General features: G+C 35.3%; 1 protein-coding gene across 2 annotated transcripts in view; it reads left to right on the top strand.

Annotated features, from left to right (window-relative positions):
* The first annotated feature begins 205 nt into the window (after window positions 1-205).
* The window catches only part of LOC105208477 (discoidin domain-containing receptor 2), a 384,778-nt gene continuing 377,395 nt past the window's right edge, over window positions 206-7,588 (top strand). For both annotated transcript variants that reach the window (XM_011178347.3, XM_011178346.3), the window contains exons 1-2: window positions 206-893; window positions 5,029-6,141. The gene's annotated coding sequence lies outside the window, so the exon portion shown is untranslated. The remainder of the gene's footprint in view (window positions 894-5,028; window positions 6,142-7,588) is intronic.

The raw sequence follows: 7,588 nt of genomic DNA, 5'->3' as shown, positions 1-7,588 counted from the left end.
CAACTGCTGCCCTTTTTCCCAATAAGCAAACAGTAGTTTAACCAGGAGATTCTTGCTAGCAGGAGCATAATGTGCCATTTTTTGGCGCTCGCCACTGCCAAAAGTTCACATCGACAGCATACATACATACGTTTTGGTTGCTCGTTTCGTCGTCGTCGTCGGTGTTACATGGGAGCAAGCACATCGTTTTTACAGTTAGGCCGTATGGAATTCACGCCGACTTTGTTGTTGCTCCAAGGAAACGGAAATTGCACGCCAAAAAAGCCAGTCGAAGCGAAACTCTTGACAAAGTTGAACGCGTTTTATGTTTGTGGCGTCGGAGTGCGTTTTGTCGTCGGTTGCGGTAAATTTGCGTTTTTTAGTTCTTTTCGTGTGGCAGAAAGAAAAAAAAAGTCGCGTTCGTTCGTTCGTTTGCCGCGTTATACCGGTCGTGTGTGGCGTGGCGTGCGCCGTATTAGCTTGTACCCTTCGTGCGTGTGCTTGTGTCAGCCACGCGTACAAAGTGGCGTCTAGATGTTACCCACGCTAATGGAAATTTTCAGCTGCTCTTAGGATATATTACAAGAAATTTGCATAAAAATTGTGGTGCTCTTTTTTGTTGTTGTACGGTTGTAAGTTGTGGTCTTATGCAAAATAAGTGTATTCTACCTTTAATTGTTGGCCTCACCAAAGATACTGTGTGTGAAATATACTCGAAGGTGTTTAAGCATGATGAGCTGAAGCTTGTTGTAAAATTTGTATGTGAATCTACAATTTAGTAAATATATGTACATTTCAAGTGTAACATAATCAATAATTTCGGTAAACTTCTTTGATAAATGTGCAAAACTTTGGTCAGCGACTTCATTCAATGCAAGCGCTGCCAGTCAGCAGTGAAAGTGACTCATGTCGGGGTAAGTTTTAAATATCATTCTAGCACGATAACAACACGTTAAGCGCTTGTGTTGTGAATTTGTGTTCAATTTGTCAGGTTAAAACATATTTAATGCGCAAAACCACTTTATGAATTTCCTTATAAAATATAAGGATTTGGAGGTTGACGTCTGGCAATTTATTGATTCGTTCTTTGTTTGAAGTAAATTTTGAGATTAGATTGCATAGGTTTAGACTATAAGCTACGCTAGTCTAACTCGTTGACCAATCCTTTCCGTCATTTAGTATACATTTTTTTTTTCATTCTAACCTATAGATAAGACGCTCGCCACTTACTTAAAGAAATATCTGGAAAAATTATAACTTTCAAAAACAAAAACTTTCCCTTATCAGTATATTATGTATAAAAGTTCGGATGAGTTGTGTTTTTTTTTTTTAATTTTAGAAGCATTGTGAATCAAAGTGTAGATATTTCATCATTACTAAAGTAGATTTCCAAAAGCCAAAAGAACCAAAGAAACTGCTAATAAAAAGTGTCACAAACAAAATAGCTTACTGAGCAAGAGGGGAAAAAACATGGACGAAATGACTTTTTGAATTCGAATCCGCGGTCAATTTAACTCCATCAGATTAGAGTTTTTACATAACCCGAAAATACCAATATTGAGGACAGCGGATTCGCTTAAAACTAGCTAATCGGGGGTTTTCGAGATCACGAATTACGAATCTGGTGTCGTTTTTTTTCAAAATTCGAAATGGGGGATCCAATTTAACGAACGCTTTTCAGAAAAAAAATCATCGGTTTCTCTTGAAACTATGTATCTACTCGGGTGTTTTCGGGATCACGAATGAAAAATATGCAGCTAAAAATTCTTGGAGACTATCTCGGGTGTTTTCGGGGTTACGGATGAATAATATGCAGCTAAAAATTCTTGGAGACTTCTCGATTGATTTTAAGGGTGTCCGACAGTTCTGATAGATAAGCATTGGGTGATGAAATCTTTATAAATTTGTATTCCTTTTTTTGCGGTAAAGGGGGTGGAAAATACCTTCCCCCCCTTCACAGCAATGATACATTTACAGGTTACTAAACGCATTAGTCTTAATTTTAAATATAATATATTATAGAATTCACTTCTGACAGTCAAAAATTCATTCATTTTCCCTCTTTGAAATAATACTAAATTTTTAAAGCTACTTAAAATATATATAGTTAAAATAGGGAACAACTTCTTTGCACCTCAGTTCAAATAATGTATACTTTTTGTTCCCCACATACCCAACCATAATTTATGCATGCCTCTGTGCCTTACCACGTCTTGTTTTAAGTTTCTTATTTGAAGTGAGATTTGTTGGCAAGCGAATTGCTGACTCTTTATAATGTATATATACAATACTTATAATATTGATCTCCCTCCTCTTTCACCCTCTAATGTCGCACACTACTGAACTCTTTCGCATTAGCTCCTACCACTTCACATGCGATTCAATTTCAACTACAAATCGTGCTCGAAGCTAATATATATGTACGTAAGTACACCTGCAATCCTTTCTTACAAGCGAGCGCTTACACTCCTTTCCTTCTTAGGTACCACCTAGGCAACGTCTGCCACTTTCGTTAGCAGCCACATTATTTCCGCCAACAGCCAAATGCCAAATGCAACACTTTATTTTCGCTTACTGTTTTATTTTCTTGGCGACATTTGCTACTTATGTACGTTGCAAGTCTAAGTAAGCATTGCCAATATTATTATAGGAAAAGGCATTTGTGATTGTATTATACTTATTTTGTTTCTTTGTTGCATATGTAGCAGGCGCGTCTACCTGGCTTGCCAACACTTTTTGGGTACTTTGTGTTCCCCAAATTTTAGCTTTCTGCCAATTCTTGTATTTGAAATTTAAAATTCTTTGTTATAGAACTGACTTTCATGTAAGTTAATCTGTTGTCTATTTAATATTTAACCTTGATTTGCATAATATCTAACTCCTTTAATCCTATATTAACCCTTCTAATGCATACTCTTAAAATGTTGCAAATTACAGTTTCGCTCCGTTATACACGCTGCTACATATCCGCTCTCTTCACTCACACGGTTTTTAATGTTCTCACTGTTTTTTCTGTCAACGTCAATGTTCGCGCATTTGCTTTGTTTCCGTATCTTTTGACGTTTGACTTCCCTCCTGTTGCTGTCACCCATTGTCACCCAATTTTGTGTTAAGGGTTTGTTTTGATTTTTGTTACCGGCATTTTGACAACTGCAAATGCAACTGCATGAACTGATTTAATTTCGAAAGCTTTAGAAAATATAACTAGTTCATGAAAGCACTAAACCTTCTGTATTTAAAGTGTTTATGACCTGATAGAACTTGAAAGCCACCTGTTTCAAGAATCTACAAGGATATCACAACTCCTGTTCAAACTTGAGAGAAACTGATCTCATGTGAGAACCCCGTGTTGATGTCTCAATCTCTGTTAAACCTTGAGAAAAACCTTTCTTGTGCTTCCTGAATCGATGTCGCTTAAAATGAAAATCTGCATTGTTGTCTCAATCCTTGTTGGAACTTGAGATGAACCGGTCTCTTGTACGATACTGAATCGAAGTCTTAGTATGTTGAATTTTGAGAGTAACCGACTTCCAATGAGAACCAATATATGCCTGTTGGAATTTGAGAGGAACCAATCTCTACTGAGAACCTATATTAATGCATTAATTCATATTCGAACTTTGAAACTGGACTCAAATGGAAATCTATATTGATATCTCAATCATTGGTTGAAACTTGAGAGATATTGGACTTTTCACATGATCAATATTGATGTCTCGATCACTTTTAAAACTTGAGAGAAACTGGTTTCAAGTGAGAATCTATATAAATGTATGTTGGAACTTAAAGAGACACTGGTCACTGAAAAACTGTGAGAAAAACCCTTCTCTAGGCAATTCTGAATCGCTGTCGCTTTAAATATTGAATTTTGAAAAATCCCTTCGGCCTTCAAAAAAATCCTATATATCCTGTTTGGAACTTGAGAGAAATCAATCTCAACTGAGAACCTAAATTAATGCCTCAACATCGGTTCTACCTTTGAAACTCTCAAATAAAAATCTATGTTGATATCTCAATCTCTGTGGGAACTTGAGAGAAATTTGACTTCTCACATGATCAATATAGATGTCTTAAGGCAGTAGTCTGCTTTAGAAGCTGAAAAAAAACGTTTCTTTAGAAATTTTTTTGAAATGGCCTTCCCTTGATTGTGGTAAACGGAGTTTTAAGACGATAATGTACTATATTTAAGGCTTCAAAAACAATATTTATTATTAAAAAATATTGAAATTTTTTCCAAGTTGTAAGTATTTTTCTGGAGCGCCTGTGGTCTGCACTTGTAAATCGGTGCCGGTGATGGAAGTCGTGCGATGCAACTGAAACAGTCGAACCAAATTTTTTTTAATTTTTATGAGTTTCTTTTCTTTATGAACTTAAAAAATATCGAAGAAGTTCTAAAATTCTAAATTTTTTCGAAGTTTGAAAAAAAATTCACTTTAAGTTTCAAAACAAGTAGTTTAAATAATACTTTTGTCCAACGTTTTTAGTTCAAATTGAAGATAATTTGCATACTGAAGCTAGTTCACTTTGGTTTGTTTCTATCGGACATACATATATTCTTTTGAAAAAATGAAAACTCGAGAAAACGCGCTTTAAAGTCTGCCTGAGCATTCGCACCTGCTCGACGCTCGGCCACTAAAACTGCTCTAGCTTCGAAAATATGTCGAATTGGAATCTGGAATTTTAAAGACATATTCTTGGATAGTTTTGAAGGAGATTTAAAACAAAACAAAAAAATCTATTTTTTGAAGTCTGCAAAGCAGTAATACCTGTTGGAACTTCAGAGAAAATGTTCTCATGTTCGAATCTTCATTGAGGTTCCTTAACCATTTTATCATGAGAGACATCGGTCTCATCATACCCTTCAAGAAAATGTTTTACTTATTTATGTGACGACTGTATCCTATTATTACTTCTAGGTGCTTATTTGCCCTTATCTGTAACCATAGGTTACTCCATCCCACTGTAGATGTTCTGTTATATATATAATTCTTAATCGACGCATAAAAAATCCACCACTTAATTGGCTTTCTCTCTCATTTTTAATTGCAGCTTACAACAAGTGCGGATTAATTTGTAAAACAAATACAAAATGAAGCACTTCGCTCAAAAAATATATACAAATCAGTGAAATTCGGATTAGCAGCCATGTAGTGAACACCTACAAACAAGAATACGAAAAATATTACGCAAAATAGAGATACAATTAATTACGCGTCAAAAATGCGAAAAATCCAACTTTTATTTAAAATAAAGCCGCAAAAAAAAAACAACAAAAAAAGTACAGTTGATAAGGAAAAAGTTAAGATAAACAAATTTTTGGAAAAGCTAAGAAAATTTGAAATTATGGAAATTAGTGAGGAGCCAAACAAAAAATATTAGAGAATAGAGAAACTGCGCTTAAAATAACGGAGCAGACAAACTTTGCAAAATAGAACATATATGTATATATACGCACACACCAACAACAATTAGTGGTTGGCGAGAGAAATAAAAATTACCATAACGTGCTGTCGGGGGGCGAAAGTGTAGCCAAAAAAACAACAACAACGGCAACAACACACAAATAATAATAAGTTGATAAAATAAGCGGCAGCAAATTAAACATAAACCGCTTATGAAAATAACACCGCCACAGTTGTGGTCAGGCGACTAGATAGAATAAGCAGTAGAGCAAGCAGAAGACTGTCTTGGAAGGAGCATACAATTTTGAAAAAAAAAAAACAACTTAAATACCGCAAAAAGTGGCGCAAAGTGAAAAAATGCGTGCGAAAGTTTCGCCCCAACGGAGATGCGCTTAGTCAGCGGTAAAATAAAAATTTGTACAAGAAAATCAATTTCATAAACAACAACAACAAGAGAACCATAGCCAAAAAAATACCAAAAAAAAAAAAGGACGAGAGCATACAACCAACACCGAAATACGAAAATAATAAAGCAGCCAAAACAATAAAAGCAACAACAATAATAAAACAGCCGAAAAGTGTGGATACAAACTTGGCTAAGCTACTTGGCTGACGTGACAGCTAATGGCAATGGCCGCACAACGGCGCGCGCAAATAAATGACTAAAAGTCTGTGTACGTGAACTGAGCAGTCACTTAAGAGCGCTCAACGGCGCAAAAAAAAAAACGAAGCGAGTCTATCGATTTTTGTGTGCGGCAAAGTAAGTACAAGAACAAAAATTCAGAACTTATGGTGCAACAACAACAGTTATTTGTATGGCAGAAAGCGAAGGATTTCCCGAGTTTTCCGTTATATTTGAACTAGAGAGTGTATGTGTGTGTGTGTGTCTGTGCATGGCGAAAAGTGAAAGGGGAGCAATAAAAGTTTGATTTGCTCATTATTATTAAGTTTGCCTTACAAAAACAATAAGCGCATTCCTATAACTAATGCCAAGTGCTGAATGCTGCACATTGTAGATCAGCTAAAAATATATATATATATATATGTATCTCCATAGTGCTTGTGTAAGTTGAAGTTGATGAAGCGGCGCTCGTCGAGTAGTTGAAGTAATAGTAATTTATCAGTTGTTGGCGGTAAAGTAGGCAAAATGGATTTGCAGTTAGCGCATTAAAACTTTTATTGGAGCAAATCGCATACGCGCGAAGCATTGCGGAAGTCTATGGGTTGCTTTATAGAAGTAGAAGTAGTTCAGTACTAGTGAACAAGGTTTCAAAGAAAATAAGATCAATTTTGAGGACGCATGGAGACGGTTATTTAGTTAGATTATCAAATCTGAAAGTCTTTCATACATTACTGGTCAATATAGAATATAGAATTATGAGCTTGAACTCATAGATAGTTTTATAAGTTAAAATTTGTTTGGTCTCTCTGACATAGTAATCAAATAGTATGCTAATCAAGATGAAGCATACAACATGTAAAAATATTTGTATTTTGTTTGTTGAAAAGTGGTCCATTAGTTCAACAATTTATAAGAGTTTATGAATAATCTATTAATACCACGATAATGGTAGACCTGAGTTTGCATTCTACCTCACTGTGCTGAAAATCTGTGGAATTTTGGTACATTACATCTAGTCTGTAATAAAGTCTACTAAGAGGCTTTTCTTCCTTTTTTTCAAGCTCAGAACCGACGACACCTATTACGAGTATAGTATGGGAAATTGTGGCAATTGGTGATAATCTGACCGACTTTAACATTCCAAATCTAACCCTCTCATATAAACACTTCACATTCCTAATCCATGCCTCTGGGCATAAATCAGTTAAAAAATAATAATGTTGCATGGCATACCTTTTGGTATGCATTTGAACTCCTTCGAAATCGAAAAACCTAAGCTTGTTCAGCCCATAACCTTACTTATTAGCTATTTGAATACGAGCTTTGCTTAGGTCTAAACATAGGCCAAACCCTCTCAAAATGGTAAAATGGTATAATCTTCATTCATTTATCATAATCCTCGTTTCAATTGGCTTATTTATACTAATATTTTTCCAGCCGATGGTGCAAGTTATATCGAAATCTTAACCAGTAAAATCATAATTTTACGTGACCTCTACCAGGGATTGTTTGGAGTCTATAATATGATTTATTTCAGAGAGTCGTTGAAATAATTTACTAAATGGTTAACCTCAGCCTTAGGAGA

This window comes from Zeugodacus cucurbitae, chromosome 3 (genome assembly GCF_028554725.1).
Source record: "Zeugodacus cucurbitae isolate PBARC_wt_2022May chromosome 3, idZeuCucr1.2, whole genome shotgun sequence".
Taxonomy (NCBI): domain Eukaryota; kingdom Metazoa; phylum Arthropoda; class Insecta; order Diptera; family Tephritidae; genus Zeugodacus; species Zeugodacus cucurbitae.
The sequence above is the reverse complement of the archived record's forward strand: the minus strand, read 5'-3'. Positions and strand labels throughout refer to the sequence as shown.